The sequence below is a fragment of the Amphiura filiformis genome, chromosome 4, assembly GCF_039555335.1.
Source record: "Amphiura filiformis chromosome 4, Afil_fr2py, whole genome shotgun sequence".
NCBI classification, from domain to species: domain Eukaryota; kingdom Metazoa; phylum Echinodermata; class Ophiuroidea; order Amphilepidida; family Amphiuridae; genus Amphiura; species Amphiura filiformis.
The window spans coordinates 74,864,035-74,885,342 of NC_092631.1; the positions used below are offsets into that span (position 1 = coordinate 74,864,035).

Below are 21,308 nucleotides of genomic sequence, written 5' to 3' on the forward strand. Positions count from 1 at the left end.
TCTCCTTTAACGGTTAACCCTATGAAAAAAATACGCAGCTTGCTTGCGCACTCCAAGGAAAAGCGCGAACCACTAGTACAAACTGGTGAAGCGATACTAGTATATGAAATCCCTTGCCATAAAAATCACAAAAACCTATAAGAAACGGGTCATTTGTCATGATTGTTCGGCACAAGCTTATCATAACATAAATCAGAAACGGAGAAAGCAAGTTTTGTCAGGAAAAGTTTCATAATATCATAATATCATCGCAGATCATCATAATCATACGTACTTGGGTGGAGGCACAAATTACAGATAAAGAAGCAGACAAAACAACACGCTGGAAGCAATCTGGAAGAGGAGTAGATGGCTAACACCATGAACAAAGCCGAGCGAGCTTACGAACTAGACAAGATTTACGACCAACTCTTCAATAAAGGGCAACCAGGAAGTTTGGCTACGTCATCAACACGGTAACACCTAACAGTGTTTCCGTTTTATCAAACATCTAGAAACACTATAAAGAATGTTAATATATTTCCGAGTGAGTACCAATTTACTTGGATCTAAAAGACGAATTTTTAGGGGTACTTGTGTAAGAAGAACGGGCAGTGTTCTCGATACTCGAGGTAATTAACAAATTCATTTTAAAAAAAGGTGACAGGTCAAGTTCCTACATATTCCATGATTGGGAAAATTACTTCAGGCGGATGAACCAAAACGTTTGTATGATGAAACGTGGCAGAGGCTGAATGCCAAAGAACAAGCACAAAGTATCTTGTAGTTTCTTTTTCTGTAAAGGGAAAGGTATCAGCTGTTCTAATCTGTCATACCAACTCATTTCAGCGGGAAATCATCATGATCAAATCTGCACTTTCTGTCATTATTGATCTATGAAAACCTGGAGAGTCCGTTGGCATATGTACAATTAGGTCAATGCAATTTAAATTACTTATTTTGACACAGATTATCAAGAAAATCTTATTTCAGCAATACGAGGACAAGTCACTTGCGGTTAAGATGCATCTCGTTTGATGATGTCTTTTTTAATGTGTACAATAGGTGTGCATTAAGTAAAAATAATTGATCGATCTGATTGCTCCTTTACTATGAAGGTTGTAAAAGTACGATTTATACGGAAATCATAATTCCTGTCTTGATCTGACATACTTTAAGGTTAGGATTTGGTTTTGGTTAATCTTCAAGGTTAGGGTTTGTTTTAAGATCAAGGTTAGGGTTGAGATTAAATTGGGACACTCGATTTAATGAAGTGTCAGTTTAGGCTACCTAACCCTTTAATATGTGACAATAAACCAATAATAAACGGTACCAACATTTCACTATCACCATGTGTACCATAGATGTAGAAAGAAAAAATTACTTTAGAAACAGTGATAGTAATTTTAATTTCATAGATAATATTAGCTAATAATGTCTAACACGTTTTAATACATGTAAAAAGCTACGGAACAAGTCAATTGGAATGCGGACTGTCCTACAAAGAAACGATTGACCCGATACTAACCGCGAAGATTAAATTGAACTCCAAGATGTATGCTTCGTTTAAAATTTATTTAAATTATTTCTGCCATACAGCAATGGTGAATTTGAGGATCTTTGTTAAAGCAAATGGGATGGAAGGAGGATATATTTTCAGTTTTTATAATCTCATTTATATTTCCAGGTCTTGTGGTTCTTGAGTATCGGGGTCTCCGCATAGGGAACCCATACTAATTGTCTCAATATTTAGGTGAAAACGCCACTAGATCATGCTCCCCTCCGACCTGCCTTAAAGATGTGGAGCTGTCATATTTGTCATAATGGAATTTCAAACTCAAATATTCAGGCAATTGTGCACATTCCACACCGTTTCAAATGAATGATATGACGCTATTGAGCAATTTGAGCAAACATTTCAATAGGTAATATGCATTAATTTATATTCAATATGATATCCTAATTGGGGGAAGCTTTCAACAGTGTCGAAGCATTGTTTTCTTTACGAATCTGTTGGATATAATTAATTGATTGAACTAACAAAATCGATTTCTCTTGAATATGCGAAAGAAAATAGAGCAAGCTAATTAGTTGAGATGTATTAACACGGACGTACACATTCCGAATTATCATTATGCAAAAGTGGTAAAATGAAATACGAGTTAAGTAATTACTCGCTACGATTATTTACTGTCAAGATAATAACACTTATTATTACTTGACTTAAACACATCACGTGCATACAAATATTCATGTAATTCATCGTTATGTCAAGAAGTCGTGTTCATTTGGGAAGACCAAATTGTAAATTGAATTGTAAATTCATTAAATGCAACGTTTGCAGTTATTTAAGATAATGAAATTAGTTTAAGACTATGTGATACATCCTTTGGTATATAGTAAGTAAGTTTTGTATCATGAAAGTATATTCGAATAGAGAAAGAAGTACAGTATTTGCTATAATTTGTCGATTTATCCTGTTGCGTCCTATATATTTGGATGTGAAGTAATAAAATGTACTCTTTATGATGATTTGGACACAATACCAAAATCGCTTTCAAAACCTGTATTTGATATAGGATAATTAAAATGTTATGGGAACATTACATATAAATTTGATAGGTGTCCCAGCATAACGATCTCAGCAACTATACGCAATTTAAAAATATAATGTCATTAAAAAACTAATTGCTTATTCTTTAATAAGACCAACAAAAATTGTTTGCTTACCCTCCACTAATCGACCCGAAATTGGCCAAAATCAGGGTCGCCCTTTTTTTAAAGTTAGATTTTAGTTTTTTTGATGGTTTTTTATTATTTTTTCTGTGTGTAAAATTTCATTTCAAAGGCAAATTTGGCCAACAATATTTTGTTAAGAAGAAAATCATTACCGTAACTCGTGTAACATTTTCATAATTTATTATGACTGTCTATTCCGGCATCCATATTTCCAATAAACTTTGCGCCTTATGTCTGTAAGTATTTAGTCACCCTAATTGAATCTATTTCTATGGTGTGTCATGCGTATTGACGGTCTGATGACCAATGCCCATTGCCTATGCCTATACAGTAACATTAATGTGACTAGACATACCTTTTTTCCTTGAAGCGCTTCACCATTCAAGGTTAATGTCGACCCTGGTCAAGACAAACTCTTTCTCTGGATGCTTTATACAACAATACACGCACTGGAGGAAACAAGGAAAGAAAAATTGGGAAAACAATAATTAAGAATAACTCTCGCAGGAGTTTACAATATTCTTCATTACATTTCAACCCAGTGGATAAGCTAATGCTTTTACACATAGCCGTTGCTGTACTCTATTTTGTACATGTATAACGGTATCTATGTTTTTGTATTTTTCTAAATTCCCTTCTCATTGGGTTGCTGCTATCGATTCAATATAAATAGCTGAAAGGTGCTTGGAGATATTAAACTATGAACATTACTTGCAGGACAACTACCTATGGGTTTTGACTATCTGACGATTTAACCAATAGAGATGAGGTAGAGAGCCAGCTCTAGTGGCCGAAGGATATTTTAGCCTTTTCTTCAACGAAAATATGATTTGTGAGATATGCTGGACAAAAACAAGTAGAAATATAGCCAGTAAACGAGCTTTTATGAATAGGTAATAAGCATGCGACAAATATATTGCTCTTAATATTCTTGCATTATTTCCATAGCTGTAAAATATAATCAGAACGTTTTAAAGTTACAAATAGCAAAATATCAAAACTGTGATGTAACTGCTAATTGTAATTCGCATACAATAACAACATATAACAGCGATAACAAGTTTTGTTCTATTTTATGTGATACAGCTAATTTGTCGGATGTGTGATCATTCCGGGCGAACACAAAACAACAACAGAAGAACGGAAAAATGAAAATGCTTGATAGCGGTATTTCAATATCTAGATAAGCACTGTTTCATCTTGATCCAGATGACTTAAAGGAACTTATAGTTAATGAACTTGAGCTTAGTTTTAATTTTGTTATTGTCAAGCATATCTAGGCATTTTCTGAAATCTAGGAGGTAACGCTGACGACACTTCAGCCAGGCACACGTGACCTGGTGAAGGGGGTCGCCGTAGATAGCTGGTCGGGGCATTTTTACAGGACAGGCTAGTGTAGCCAACAATCGGGCGTATTACCCTATCATGGGTCATCTGCTCCGCCATTTCCAGATGAGCCATGGGGAGAGCGGATTTTTTGGTCCGGCGGAGATTTGTTTCCAGGACCTCTCGCACCAAATGGTTAACCAGTGTTTTACGCTGCTCTCTATTGCACTTATCACATTTCATTTTTTCCTCATCCTTAAACAAATGCGTATGGGAATATGCTAAGAAGTATTACTCCTGTTTCTAGAAAATTCGTGAACAATTTTTTTAATTAAAAATAATTATTATCTTGTTTTGGCAGATGAATTCAATTGGGTTTTTGAGAGTTGTTTTTGTTATTGTTCTTCTTCTTTTTTCTTTTTTTTTTTTTTTTGGTTTCAATCTTTATTTTGCTGGAGTCGTGAGTACTGACATAAAATAGGGAATCTTAATATTAGAATTCGGTGGGTGTCTTCATTTCACACTATCACAAAATATTGTGTATTCCAGTGCCTCTTTTCCTCAAGATCGATACTACTCAACCACGACTGTAAAAAGTACATTTGAGAACAACGGCTATTTAAAGCAAAATTGAACTTCTGATGAGAGTAAACACATTACCCTTTCGGAAACAAAATTAGAAAGCTGTTGAGATCTGAGATGAATATCAAAATGCTTTCCAATAACGACACTGCTTAAGCTAAATTTATAGTTTGGTCGCCAGGAAGGAGCGACTTCCTTATGGGGCAATAAGTTAACTCGTACATTTCTGTACAAAGAGAAACGACCAATCACATATTCGCAATATATACAATTCTACGTATTCTGTCATATAAGATTTGCAGGGATTCACATCTCGCTGTTATGTAGATTTGCAAAGGAAGTTTTACGCACACGTCATCCACACAATGGTTACTAACTTTTTGTTTTGACTTTTCCAAACTACTAAAGTAAATTTCCTAATTATTCAGAGTTCCGGATACGCGGAAATTATCATCGAGATGGTTCATCACAAATGGTTGCTGCACTATTGACAGTTTTGTTAATCCATTACTTAAAAATACAGGAATAATATTAACGATAATTAATATCGTAATATATATCATCCACATCTGCTGTCATTTACATTATTTCCCCATAAATGTGAGTTAAAGGCTCGTTCAGTAATTTGCTCATCCGGAGAATCGTAAACATCATCAAATATCCAATTTTGGTACGTTTGTTAGTGCATAGATGTGCTAACATAGCTGGTTAGTAGTTAACCCGAAAATAAGACCTTTTACATGAATCTGTAATTTCTCTACTTAAGGGTTGACGCGGTATTGTTAGTCGAAGCAGCCAAAAAATCGATTTTCATTATCTAAGTCAATATATTATTGTACAATAACACTTTGATGTTTTGGAAACGTTCATTCTACAAATCATATACTTTATAAGTTGCTTGATTTATTGTTGTTAATGAGTTATATACGTTTTACAAAAGTGTTGCTATTTCAGCCCTCTTTACAACATAACTCAAGAACCACAGGGCCTACAAAAGTATATCTGTGACATTTGCATTCTTCTACACACTTGCTATGAAATGATCAATGCAATTTTGGCCAAAGCTCACTACCATTCGCAAGATGCTATGAACTACCAAATCGCAACAGTTTAAAATAGTTGCTAATCTTAAGTAGAGAAATTTGCTACATGTATATCAATGGGGCTTCAACTTTGTCAATAATGCTGTCTCCTTGTTTTTTACCCAAATTCTTCGTTCATTTCAGAAATACCTAATGATAATTTGAATAACTTATCTTTTAAGTGATCACTGAATGGGACGTTAAGATACTATTACGAAACGGTATACTACATCGTTAACATCAATTTCCATACCACACATATTTGTTCACACAGACTTAACATGACATTATTGTCATCTGTGATCTAACTTGTACTGACATCATAATAACCTTTCATTACAACATATAGCTTTACATGTAGTAAAAGGCCTTAGGTGCTCGGTCGAATACAGATAAACCAATTTAAACACATCGTCATAAAAGCATTCACCATAGAAGGCAGTCGAAAGGAAGGTAATATAGTCTTCCTATTTCCTGGGTGTCCTTAAATTATGTACTGCGCGGCTAATAATAGGTACGGAACGTGCAAATTGTTACAAATGGTTTGATACAAAACAGGTTCACAAATGGATGAATTCGTATATCGTACACATAAAATACCGTACAAAGGTTGTTCTCTTCATCTCCTTTCTTCCACCCTTGATTCTTTCCTTCCGCTTTAGGCAAAAAGCAGAGAATGAGTTGGGTTGATGGAAATACTTTAGAACGAAATTAGCCCAGGAATTTGCTAATCAAATTTAACTGCAACATAAATAACCTTGGTAAATAGTGTGATTAAAAATGCATAAATAAATAGTTGTAAAACTATGCATAGACACATTGTCGCATATTTTTATCTCTCCGTAAATTAGGCTGAACATCAAGGCATCCGATAGCAATAAACCTAAAGCAATAATGCATGTGTGAAATTTAAGTAGTGTCCTAAATATATAGTGTGTGTATGCATTATAATGTGATAATTTTCGAGAATATTTTGCAGTGTGCGTTCTAAGGTTTTCAAGAAATGCTTTTTTAAAGACAAATATTCACTTTGAATCTGACCCGGCCATTGTCACATTAAAAACATGAAGATCTGATTAAAATATCACCGGTGTAGTTTAAAAACGAACACACACCCCTACACACTTATGAAGATGATAATGTTAACATGCCACAGGCATAATAAATTCCGCAATTCCGTAATCATAATGTTAACACAGCCCAATATGAAACAAACACGGAATAGTTTACTTAACCCTTTCCAACAAACTCGATTATAAGTATTGTTATCACATAATGCATTATTATAAAGTGTGATGTTTAAAGGGAAATACATTGTGCAAAAGCAAGAATGATAATATACCCAATGAATCTTTTAATATATTATAATTATCGCTTGTGGATGATGGTGTTAACGTTACATCCAGCTCTTGAACTAATTAACAAATACATTATAATTATCGTTTGTGGATGATGATGATTCGTGATAACCAGCTCTCGAACTTTCTAGGTTTATCACAAAAAGAAAACATCTTCCATAACGGGTAGTGACCGCGAGAGAAAGATATGAGTTTACGGTTTTGTAGCTATTGGCTTCTCTGTAAAAGAATTTTTAAACATCATTATATTAACACTTGATATTAGGGTATAATATATAGCCCGTTTCTCGATAAACATATTTATCACATACTCAATATTAATAGTAAAAGCATCTACAGCCCCAGTATGCATCTCAAATGTTTTCGTTATGATGCAAAACTTTTAACCTTTCGTCTATACACAGCAGCTAACGCATTAGACAGAGGCGTCCTATTTAACATTAGCTTTGGACATTAAATTATTTTATTCATTTTTAACCAGGGCAAGTCGGAGAAAAAATAAATTATATATCCAAAGCTAACGCTAAATAGGGTGCATCCGCCTAATATTACATTCTAAATACACGCTTTCGCTGGATACTCTTGCTTCTCTTTCCATAGACTTTCATTACAAATCAATTTCCCGATATATTCACGGCAAACTTTGGGAAAGCATTCCCCCCTTTATCCTTAAATGTCTAATATAAGAATTTATTCGATAGATACCAAATTAATGGTAAATCAAAAGGGTACGTGGACAAAACAAAACGTTTCATTATTATCGGTATCATATGTGTGCCTCTGTATTATATATCAAGAAATGTTTCAGGATTCAGAACATTTAGTTCAAATATCATGTGCCGTATAATGGCTACTTAGTTTGCAACATGGAGGAATTAGAAGATTATTGTAAAGATATCCCTAAAAAGATTTTGATACTATAAAATGCTTAAATATTATTAACTACCCACTCCTATTTTTTTCATGAGAGTACATAACAGATGCAGTTAATTCCACATTACACGTAAAAATGCGCGCGCATACTGCCGGGCAATGACGTCACATGGCAAGTGGTCTATAGGCCTAACTACAAACCCAACTATAATTGCAACTATACAAGTGTCCTTTCCTGGTACACGAGGTGTACTTTACATACATCAAGTTTGAAAGAACCTATAAAATGCCTGAAGACATTAACAGAGCGGCATCATCGGCTTATACTTCAGCATACAATCACCAAATTTAGCAGGAAATTGTGAGATATTCACAGAATCCAGCGTCGAGGTACTTGAGTTCAATTCGACGATACTCTGACGATACTTCACAACTACTAGAGTACGTTGCTTTTCATTCACCTTATAGGGATCCTAGTGGAGTGAACTAAGTCAATTTATGTATTACAGTACTGCACAAAGAGATGATTTTTCACTTCATTTGTAGGCTATAGGACTCCATTTTTATTGTAGTCTAGACCATAAACTTTTGCAAACCACAGATTGAATATTCATGAAGCAAGAAAGAAAGTGCCCTGTTGTCTATTTTTGATAAGGTTTTTAACGTAATAGAATTCATGACATTTGCTCATGATTGATTTGCTTGCATACATCTCATAAAACTGCGTTGCGCCATCTTAAGAAAATAATGTCGACAGATGTAGTACAGTAAACGACCCTCTTCACTTCTCGACAATGTTTCGTATACATAATTCATCACTATAGTAACATCTTTAAAAGAAGTCAAGTAGTCAACCGCATATCTATATGCAACGCTGAATATGAATCACTCATTATTAGAATACGTCTCTTGAAATCACATGGTATATTCACTGAGCCGTTGTGACAGAGCTTATGTGGATTAAGCCGTTAAAGAGCTAAAGCCAGAAACTTAACATATGCCTAGCTCAGCAAGTTCACAAATATCTTATAATATACGTCTAGCCCTTTTCTTTTGTTCCATTATCTATTGTATTTCTTTTGTTCAAAGTCTGGTCAACTGTCGATTATATCAAGTAATGTGGACAGGTCAAGATAATCTGGACAGGTCAAGATAATCTGGACAGGTCAAGATAATCTGGACAGGTCAAGATAATCTGGACAGGTCAAGATAATCTTGGTCAGGTCAATAAATTTTGAACTAGAGAAGTACATGTTCATATTTAGAAACACTAGTCACATTATTTGACTTTTTGGACATTTCAACAAACTTAAAATGCATCAAAGTTTAATATATTTTACACAATCAGCATAAATCATTATGCAAGTTTATGCATATTAGGTTTAAATGAAGATGGTAAACAATACTTGTGTGTATTGAATGACACCAAGAACACCTTTATTGAATAATGCAAATTAGTTTGTATTATGTCTCTTAAAGCCTGTATAATTAGGACGAGGATGTCAATCTACCTTTGTCCCCCCTCTCTCAACTAACGCAGATTCCGACAAAGTAGGTAACAAAACAAGAGCCATGAGGTCTTACAAATTAAGTTCAATCAAGGATATTTTGCACCTAAAATGCAGTACATTACAGGCCACAAGACTAGATGTAGAAAAACTACAACAATCTGCGGCCTAACCCCAACCAAAATAGGTCGAGGAGGGTACCCAGGAATATGCGTTGATTTGGTTCAGGACATTTGTTCTATAAGTATATTAAAGATAAATATAAATTCTATGGTGTTAAATGAGTTACCCTCATGTCTAGGTAAAACACACCCACTTTGATCATTTGACCTTTGAACTATTTACATATTCATTATTAATATTACGAATATGTATAAAGAATTAATAAGGCTATCGAGTGGGACAGGACCATAAGTGAATTGAATAGAATCTCCCGTTAAAATCAATGCTGTATTGATTTGATTCAATCACTGGCAATTGACACTCGATAAGACTTATAGACTCGAACGCAGGACACACGGGAAGAATATTACACTGTCTCGGTGTGTTTTTATTTTGGAAAACCCTAAACTTACACAAGATAATCACATCAGCTTTTCCAGTTTGTCTTTTGGAAAATGAATAAACCATAACAACAAATTCGTTTATTTTGGCTCACCGTATATGTAAGATAAACGGTTCAAAACAGACCATTATTTTTTCGGGGTCGAGCCTTTCGAGCGACTAACATGCTCACCATACCTCAACAAGACACCGATTATCTATGGTAATGGTCTGTTTCTCACCCTTTATCTACTACATAATATTAAAAACCAAACAAAAATGTACCATTAAATATTTTATGCTTGCCCTGTGACCATTATGCCTCCTGTCCGCTTTGTTACCGTCTTTTTATTTGATCTGGCCAGAGGGAGATATGATTTAATGGGATTAATATGAAACAGATTGTATCTTAGTAGAAATACAGACACGAAAATATCCTGATTTTATTCAATGGTATAATCACATTTCTGGTATTCCCCGGCTGCTGTTGATATTCATCTTTAGGGTAACGAAAATGTCCTAGCTAGTACAAACTATTCTTTATTAGTGTTATTACAAGACAAACAAATTTGAGGCTATTTTCATCCAAATCGGAGGACATTTTTTACCTTGACCAGTGTGGACCCAAATATTGACATTCGACCAATTTTGTTGCGGGGACATTATCATTAGAACATTAGAATATTGCTTTTAAATAATAATAATAATAATAATAATAATAATAATAATAATAATAATAATAATAATAATAATAATAATAATAATAATAATAATAATAATAATAATAATAATAATAATAATAATAATAATAATAATAATAATAATAATAAAATAGCATGATCTGCGAATACCTGGTCTACTTGCATTGTTGACAAATACTAATAACATAGCAAGTCTGTCACAGCAGTTTTATGAAGCAGGTCTCTTCAGTTATTCGCATAAACGATTTACTCTTGACGTCAAACACAGGAACCAACATCAGACTGCTTGCGTCGATTATCAAATCAGAATCCGATTGATCCATGTAACCTACTCGGAATATGGGCAACGGATGTGGACATTTGTTATTTGCATGTTTGACGGTGAGCTACATTTAAGAAATGAATTTTAATTAAGGAACAATCTCGCTCTCGCTTAATACAGCAGATTATACTAGTAGTTTACTTTTCCGTGCATGATTTCAAGGTGTGTATACACAATTGATTTGCAAAGACGCTTTATCTTTTAATTTATCATATTTGCTATTCAAGAAACTGTTTATTTACCGTAAATGGGATGGAATAAAATGAATATTAATTTAAATTATGCAAAAGGTGTTACAATACGTCTCAAAGTGTACGTTAAAGATGTAAAATTACAAATAGACAAAGTACTAATCAACGAAGAGTTAAGGTCTTGGAATTTTTAACAAAATAGTATTTTCAGCAATAAAATAAGTAACTCACATACTTATGAAAAGAAATCAAAGCGTCAGATGTTTTGTATTCTAAACGGATTGAATATGTCATAATATTGTGAATTTTCATAGACAGAAAGCATTTAAAATCAAAACTTGTGACAACAAATTATTGACATTCAGGACATTAACCTGGCTAAGACTCTCAATGTACGAGTTTGAAGCTTTACGAATTGATCTACTCATCAAGTATGGGGAAAATAGAACGATGCTATAAGTTGATCTCCAACTTGTGGTACTGAAAAAAATTAGATCTATACAAATCACATTGTCACATATTTCCAATCGCATCATTGTTTTGATTTATATTTGCTTTACCTCTCAAAGAATTTTATTCGATATCATTCTGACTGATCTATGTCAGAATAACATCGACACTTTATACATCCCAAATAAGTTGCAGGTGTTTGTAATCGATGTGCATTACAAGTACAGCTGGCTGCCTACATACTTTATGACATAATTCATTTTGACATTTTCAACAAAATGCATGTTGCGTGAAACTTGGAAAGTGTCACACATGCAATTGCAATTATGAAATAATGCATTCATAAAGTTAGTAAAAGAAAAGAACTACAACAATTCCTTTTCTAATTAAGCTGATGGGTGGGTTCCTCAAAGGACAATCTTGGCTCCAATGTTATTACTCAGTGTTATCAACAAGTGCCCACGAGAGTAATCACAAGTATAGAAGGAAAGTATATTATGTCGGTTATCTGACACTGAGTGAGAGCAGGCGTTATGGCAACCCTTGTGAAATGCAGAGGACTCACTGCATTAATGGACAATCAGCAGCAAGTTAATGATCGATTCTTTAAAAATTTCAGATTACGCACTTTGTTACGAGCTGCACTGACTCAAGGCCAAAATCACCTCTTACCCAAATTCACACGAACGCACAACACAAATACACTGTTTGATTAAGCTAACAAATGACACCAAATGCACATACAAAGGAATCAAATATAATTATTCTTTAAACTAATCAGTACTTAGCCAGCATTCTTCTTTTTGATGGTAACATAGAGTTCTTGCAATGTTCTGGACGGCTGATGTATATATCCTTATTCACTTGTCCTGTGAAAATCAGCGAAGTCCATTGTACACTTGCATTGATAAATATCCTTGCGAATAAAACCCTCACGCGAAAATGGTGCTGCTTTCTCCCAAATACTAAACTCCTTGCGTCGTTTTCCAAACACGTTTAAAACTCCTTGCACAGTTCTCCAAATACTAAACTCCTTGCGCCGTTCTCCCAATCGCTTTACTCCTTGCTCAGTTCTCCTACTTGACAGACTTTAGAAGCTTTGAATCAGTTATCAGCATGACGACGAAGATAAATCCCTCTTTTTCGGGATGTCTCCAAACTATTTTTCATACACATAGCTCACTGCTTCATAATAATCAAATGCCTGTGTAATAAACCTGTTGACATTTGCTTTTATAGCAACCAAAACCCACATCTATTAATAGCCAACTACTTCATTCACCTCTTCACAACAGGTCGTGCAATCTGGGAAAATCCCAAGAATAATTATACACATGAACCTTTCACATTACATCACTTCCTGGGGGATTTTCCTTTTATGGTGCAATACAGAGAATGTTCTGGAAAAGAAGAAGGGTTTCCCCAAACAATCTAAATTTAGATATGATTCAATTTGTTTTGATTATTTGTAAGGGAATTCCCCTAAAACATGTCATAACACACAAACTCTTGCATGATTACTTCCAAGGTTAAATTAAATTACTCAGGGCACATCACAACTTCTACTTCCAAAATCAAACATTTTCAAAATTCCAATCTCGATGGTGTAAGTATTTGATTAGTCCTTTACAAAGTAGTATCTAGTAATACTACATGACATCTTTATTACATGATACACATCACTCAGTTTCTAAATATTAGTTCTCGGTAAAGTGTGAATATTATAATGAAGGTCAAAATACTACATCATTGCTTAGATGGTGTAGATATCTTCAGCATCTTTACTTCATATTTTTTCACTACCATCTCCGTCTGTTCCCCAATCAGTAATTTGCATTCTTTACAACAGGTGATTTGAAATCGTGACATAATGTCCATTCCGTACCCTCAATCAAAACATTCATTCAAACAATGCATAGCGTAAATTCATTACTAAGGCAGATTTTATGCGGAAACTAACTGCAATGTGAGTAGTATACAAAATGTCCATTTACGCATAAGTGTTGTGTTTTTAGGCAAGGTGAGACAGGTGTAAGTCGACATTCAGGGCTGCGGGTTTATTTTGATGATAATGGTCACTATATACATAAATCCAACTTAGTAGACTTCCTTTCTATGTGTCTCTCTTTCCATTTGTCTCTCTATCCTCTTTTTCTTTCTATGGATCTCTTAATACTCTCTTGCCATTTCACATATACTCTCACACTCCTACCTTTCCCTCCCAAATCTCTTTCACATACACACAAACTCCTTTCTCTCGACCATCTCACTCACATACTCTTTCTATCTCACCCTCATCTCTTTCCTACACACACAACCCTACTAACCCCTTCTTTCTTCCACCTATCTCTCTCACACTCACTCGCTAGCAATACGTAAGTTAATGTATGCCTGCTATCACATCACCAGTAAAATCAATTGTTAAACCAAAAACTCTTTAAGATTAGGAATGAAGTACGGAGCCCCTAAAGTGACATGTAAAAAATAAATACTTATAAAACTTTCGAGAGTCTGAGTTATTAAGTAAAAGTTCAAGATATTTTCTCCGAATTTAGAGAAATTATCTCAAAGTATGAGTTATTAATTAACCGAATCTCAAAGTCTAAATTATTTTTCAATGCTCGAAATATATTCTCGAATTTAGAGAAATTATCTCAAAGTCTTAATTATTAACTCAAAGTTCGAGATACTTTCTCTGAATGTTCAGATATTATCTCAGAGTCTGAGTTATTAAATTAAAAAGTTCGAGATATTTTCTCCGAATTTAGAGAAATTATCCCAAAGTCTGAGTTATTAACTCAAAGTTCGAGATACTTCCTCTGAATATTCAGATATTATCCCAGAGTCGGAGTTATTAAGTAAAATTTCGATATATTTTCTCAAAGTCTGAATTATTTTCTCGAAGTTCGATATATTTTTTCAGAGTTTGAGATGATAATATAAAGTTTGAAATGTTTCCTACAAGTTCGAGTTATTATTTCGAAGTTCAACTTACTATTTCAAAGTAAACTGTGGCATCTCGGGGTTGGATTTACTTTCTGGAGTTTAATATATTTTCTTGAATATTGAGTTATTACAACGGTATTTTGAGATATTATCTCAAAATTCTATATTGTCAGAATGAAGAACAAAAAGACCTTAAATTGATATTATTAAACGCCCATTTTCTATTCTATCTAACTACTATTCATCATATAAATACACTTATTAATTTATTATATATACTTAAAGCCTCGCCAAAAAGCTCACTAAGTTTGCTAGGTTTGACAACTACATGTATAAAAGAACATTAAACATATCAAAACAAACATACATTGAATCAATTAATTTAATTTCAGGAGCCTGGTAAAATATACATTCGTAACGGCCTGTGTCACTGCTAAGTCCCAGCAGTGTCTTTGTTGACGTCCGTAGAGTAACCAAAGGGCTGTCGTGCGAGAAAACCAATTGGTCAATTTTAGGCCAAACCAACAATCCGTGCGAACTAGAATCTTAAATTGACCAAATAAGAATATAAACACTTTTACATTTGACCTTATCTAATCAGTACTGTATTGCCGCTTTTAAAATGTGTGATTTTGCTATTCAATGAGCCCAATCATGCATGAAAGCACGTTTTGGGTTCAAACTCTAGTCAGTGTTTATGATACGCCGGTTGACGTGTGTCATGTCCCACTTCAATCGCATAAGTATTTTTGGTTAAAATAAGGTCAAATATAGAGGGGAGTTTATTGTTTGTTGATATTGTTTTCCTAACCGGCGATAATGTCGAGACAGAATATGCTCACAAAAGTTGCATTTTTTACCTAATAGGACTTGAAAGATAATTTTCATTATACCTAAGCTGAGATTTAGACTTCAATGAAGAAGTTGTTAAGGGTTATTATTTATTGTATTATTCAATCTGTCGAATCACGGTTGTATTCGATCTCTGTTCGTTTTTCTACCCATTGGCCTATCAAAATGGCTCATTGGTTGAACATGGAGAACCGGTTGTTTTTATAACTGGGATCTTTCGCGGTTAAGCCGCAAACGTTAGTTTAGTTTATAACATTTGATCGTTTGTCATAGGCGTGACCAAAATAAATAGCTATATAACTTTTGATCCCGGTATTAGATATTTATGGAAATATGTTTAGAGTTAATGGAGTAATCAACCATTAATAGGTATTGGATGGATAAAGGAACAAATCAAAAGTTCGATGATAAACGATGACTTATAAACAAAAGTGCTTTCGTTATGAACTGAGACAAATATAATTTTCGTCTCAGGTTAGGAAGATGTCTGCCTCCTTCCCTTCCTGAAATGTAAGTGGGAAATGTTCAAAATATTCTAACCCAAAAGAACAACTTTGACCGATATTTTAACAAGTTTTTTTACCAAGTCCGGACTGATCCCCACCCCCTTAACAACTATTGCTTATAGGATGTTATCGAGCTTTTGGTTTGTTCCCTACGCTTGACTTTTTTAATAGAGCACAATTGGCGCGGACTGGGGGGTCAATCGTTGATTCGACATGCCTTGTGTTTTCACTGCTTAAAGGCAATTAGCAACACTGACAGACATAGAGATATAGAATCAAATGAGGTTTTACTGCGAGGTCAAACACACGTTTCCAATGGGCAGTTTGCCCTACCGGAATAATAGATAATATAAGAAAGAAATGATAAGATTGAAAAGCACAAGAATAGAGAATGAACACAGTGGGAAAAGCTGAAAGTCTGAGTGCTGATTCGTCCTCATATAATTCAGTTCAATTCTTTAAAAATATTTGTCAGTTTAAATTTAAGAACACAAAGATATTATAGACTTCAGGCCCGTTATGTTATTAAATTTATCTTAATCTATAATGTCCATTTCTATTCAATCTTACTATTCATTTTAGACAATTCATTTTTGACTCTGATACCTAGGACTAGGAGCCTTAAGGCTAGCTTAAACAAACAGAGCCTATTTCTTCATCGAAGTACTGTGTTTGTTTCCAAAAACTCATTTGCTTGCAGATCACCATATCCTCCAGGATTAAAAGCGTCCACGTAAACATAAAAGGAGAATAAATAGTGATTGGCGGCCACAAGCAAAATGGCCGTTTGTATAATGACGAGTGAGATATGTGAAGTTGTGAACTAAGGCACTGACCTATAAACACTGAAAGTTTTCCATTCGCTTTTTTATATACAGGAACTAACGGGCATATCTAACGGCAAAGGGCAAGCTAAGAGAATTGTAAGTTTCCGTGCAGAATATAATGAAGCCTCTGGGCGGTTTGGTATGTGTATCAAATACCATTATTGGAGAGACAGCAAATTAAGGACAAGTGTTTACGCTAACCATAATTGTTTTCTTCACACAGATTTTGAAATAACAAATACGACCAATTTCGCTGCATGATTTTCGTATTATCTTTTACAATTACTGCTATTTTGTGTTTTGTTATTATTATTATTATTATTATTATTATTATTATTATTATTATTATTATTATTATTATTATTATTATTATTATTATTATTCGTGTAACAATATTGGAACAAAAAACTAAAATTCGACAAGATAGGCGGAGACTTTGACTGGTGGTACGCGCTCTGTAGTCCTCTGTGGCTGTAACACATTCTACGTACAGCATTATGCTTAGTTACGCGTGCAATATTTCCGCGATACGCGCTGTCACTTACGCGTACGCGCTCCAACTTGAAGTAAACAACTTAAAATATTTGTGCCAAAAAATGATATTTTCTCTTTAAATCGCACTATTTTCTGGTAATAGAATAAAAAGGAGGTGTAGCATTATCCTTTACACGCAAATAATGTGTCTTTGGCAGTAAAACGTTTAAATAATGGGTTCGGCTGCGTCTCACCCATTATTTACGTTTTTACTGTCTCAGACACATTATTTGGGTATAAAGGATAATGCATTACCCTTTATTTCTTAAATTCATTGCAAGTAGTAAATGATGTAGACAATGCTCGATGACATCGTGACATATCAGGCAAATAATCATTTGACTTTTTCCTCGTATTAAATATTATTCCGCTTTATGTTCAAACATCTTTTCGTACTTAATTACAGAATACGTAATACACGTAGGCCTATACATCAACTGAATAAGTTATTTTCGCAGAAAAGCAGAAAAAGTATCCGTTTCCGTGTAATTCAAACATTGAAACTACTACTACATGTACTAAGAGACAGTTTTTTTTTTTTTTTCAACAAATTCATCATGATATTTCATAGCTCATTTAAAGTGTAAAAAGTTCTTTTTTGGATCCAGGTAAACTGGTACTCAAAAATATTTTCAGGGTTAGTAAGACACCGATTTGTCATCTCCCCAGCAAACACAAAACGTTTTCGACATCATTCGTAAAAGGTTAAAAAAGGTTGCCAGAAAATGTTTTAATGTCGGGTTATATAAAGGGTATATAAAGGTCTGTGTTATACTTTAAGGGTACTTGTTTAAGAAGAACGGACAGTGTTCTTGATACTCGAGGTAATTAACAAATTAATTTAAAAAAACGGTGACAGGTCACGTTCCTACATATTCCATGATTGGGAAAATGACTTCATAAACCAAAACGTTTGTATGATGAAAGGTGGTATTGGCTGAATGCCAAAGAACAAGCAAAAAGTATCTTGCAGTTTCTTTTTGTGTAAAGGAAAAGGTATCAGCTGTTCTAATCTGTCATACCAACTCCTTTCTGCGGGAAATCATCATGATCAAATCTGCACTTTCTGTCATTATTGATCCATGAAAACCTGGAGAGTCCGTTGGCATATGTTCAATTAGGTCAATGCAATTTAAATTACTTATTTTGACACAGATTATCAAGAAAATCTTATTTCAGAAATACGAGGACAAGTCACTTGCGGTTAAGATGCATCTCGTTTGATGATGTCTTTTTAATGTGTACAATAAGTGTGCATTAAGTAAAAATAATTGATCGATCTGATTTCTCCTTTACTCCGAAGGTTGTAAAAAGATATGATTTATACGGAAATCCTGACGTACTTTAAGGTTGGGATTTGGTTTTGGTTAATCTGCAAGGTTAGGTTTTGATTCATGATCAAGGTTAGAGTTGAAATTAATTTGGGAATTTAATGAAGTGTCAGTTGAGGCTACCTAATCTTTATGTGACAATAAACCATTAATATACGGTACCAACATTTCACTATCACCATGAGGTAGAAAGAAAACATTACTTTAGAAACAGTAATAGTAATTTTAACTTCATAGATAATAAAAGCTAATAATGTCTAACACATTTTAATAAAAAGCTACGGAACAAGTCAATTGAATATTTGAATACAAAAGCCACCTAAGTCCATACTTTGGCCAAATTGAGTTAAGCATGGGAAATTGTTGCTATACATAGGCCTGTCATATGCATGAAAGAACAACTCAAATTCATCCTCTGTGTCTATTGGGCATGTGAAAAATAGCATGTATGAAAGAATCACCCAATTCCATGATTTGAGTCTTGTAACACATTGATTGAAATCCAGTATGTATAAAAGTCCACTTGTAACACATTCATTGCTAGAGAATGACTTTTGAACAAAAAATGGGTTTAATAAAGGAAAGTGTGTGGTTTATATTACATGGCAGAATGCTTATCAACATTATACATACCTGTGTGCTTTATTTTGTATTATCTTACTAGTGGTAATCTCATTCTAACATTGTTGTCTTTGTATATGATTCAAAAACCACCTAAGTCCAAAATTTAAAATGAACCCCACGAAGTCCCTGAAATGCTAATCGTCATACCTAATACAGGTTAATCCACTCATTTGCACGTTAAACTTACCATATTGACCAGGTAAATCTAACTGAAGGAATTAAAATGATACACGGGTTTTTCTCTCAAAATAACTTCGCATGGACTTAGGTGGCTTTTGTATTCATGTATTCAATTGGAATACGGACTATCCTACAAAGGAACGATTGACCCGATACTAACCGCGAAGATTAAATTGAACTCCAACATGTATACTTCTTTTAAAACTTATTTAAGGGATATGTAATGAGCAGGAACCTGGTTTGAATTCCAGAGGAGTGTGCCTGACACAGCCACCAGAAAAGGACCAGCTCAGATCGCGCGCCAAATAAGTTTGCAGTTCAGAAATTACATTTTTTTCTCAGCCTAGAAAAAAATAGGCAGAGTTGGGAATCTTACCCGGGACCTCCATTTTATAAAACTCAGTGCGTTACCACTAAGCCAACTGAGAAGCTGTGAGAAGTTTGATAGTAATCCTTGATATTGCTGAATAGAGTACATCAATACTGTTAGGCCTATTTATCTAATGTACGATGCTATTCAAAATTAATAGACGTTCCATAGGGCCTATAAACTAGGAATATAATGTGAAATGATTATCAATCGATCAATCAAGTTTTCAAGTTATCAATAATACAATAATAAACCGATGAATCATGGAATATTACTAATTTCTTACTAATCTACCAAATAAATAAATAAGTCAGTCAGTAAATAAATAACTAATTCGAGAACAATTTTTTTTAATTAAAAATTATTATCTTGTTTTGGCAATTCAATTGGGGTTTTTTGGGGGGTGTGCATTGTTCTTCTTTTTACTGTTATTTTTCTTTTATTGTTTTCAATCTTATTTTTGTTGGAGTCGTGTATCTCAAAACAAATGAGCACTGACATAAAACAGGGCATCTTAATATTAGAATTCGATAGGTGTCTTCATTTCACACTATCACAAGATATTGTGTATTCCAATGCCTCTTTTCCTCAAGATCGATACTACTCAACCACGACTTTGAAAAGTACATTTGAGAACAACGACTATTTAAAGCAAAATTTAACTTCTGATGAGAGTAAACACATTACCCTTTCGGAAACAAAATTAGAAAGCTGTTGAGATCTGAGATGAATATCAAAATGGTGTATATTTTTTTCATATACTAGTCCAAGTTAAACACACTTACGTGCAGACGTTTCGATAGCTATCAGCTATCTTTCTCAATGCTACTGTTGATGTGATGATCGCTGTACAGCTGTTGTTGATCGCTGCTTGGCAACAGAGTTGCCAGACGATTTCTCCATCAACAGGTCGTCATAGATGTGACTTAGGTTGTACTGGCCCTCGTCTCGGTTCATTGTTGCTCCTTGCTTTCTGATGGTGATGGCCTCCTTTATCCATCTTGTGTATTTATCACTCTCTTTTCCGACAATCCTTGCCTCCTCCCAATTGATGATATGATTATTGTCCACAACATGGTCAGTTATCGCCGATTTATGAATGGTAGATTGCGAAGCTTTCCTGTTGGCTCTAGTGCGGATATTGGTAGCGACTTTATCTGCCTCACTTCGATGTTCATCTAAGCGCTTCCCGAATTTTCTACCGGTTTCACCTATGTATGTGAGATCACAGTTTTTGCATGGGATTGAATAAATGACATCCGTAGAATTTTGCGGCTCGCGTTTATCTTTCGGATGGACGAGAAGGTTGCGTAACGATGTGTGGGGTTTCATGGCGGCATGGATGTTATAAGACTTCATGACTCTGGCGACACGCTCAGACACCCCTTCCACATATGGTAATGTCACAAATCCCCTGGATTTTTCACACAATGAACCGAGACGAGGGCCAGTACAACCTAAGTCACATCTATGACGACCTGTTG

At 34.3% G+C, this 21,308-nt stretch overlaps 1 protein-coding gene across 1 annotated transcript in view; it reads right to left on the reverse strand.

Moving 5' to 3' along the window:
• Positions 1–3,162, reverse strand: part of LOC140151410 (speract receptor-like) — a 141,336-nt gene extending 138,174 nt beyond the window's left edge. Inside the window, exon 1 of the mRNA XM_072173740.1 lies at positions 3,074–3,162. The gene's annotated coding sequence lies outside the window, so the exon portion shown is untranslated. The remainder of the gene's footprint in view (positions 1–3,073) is intronic.
• Between the last annotated feature and the right edge of the window lie 18,146 nt (positions 3,163–21,308).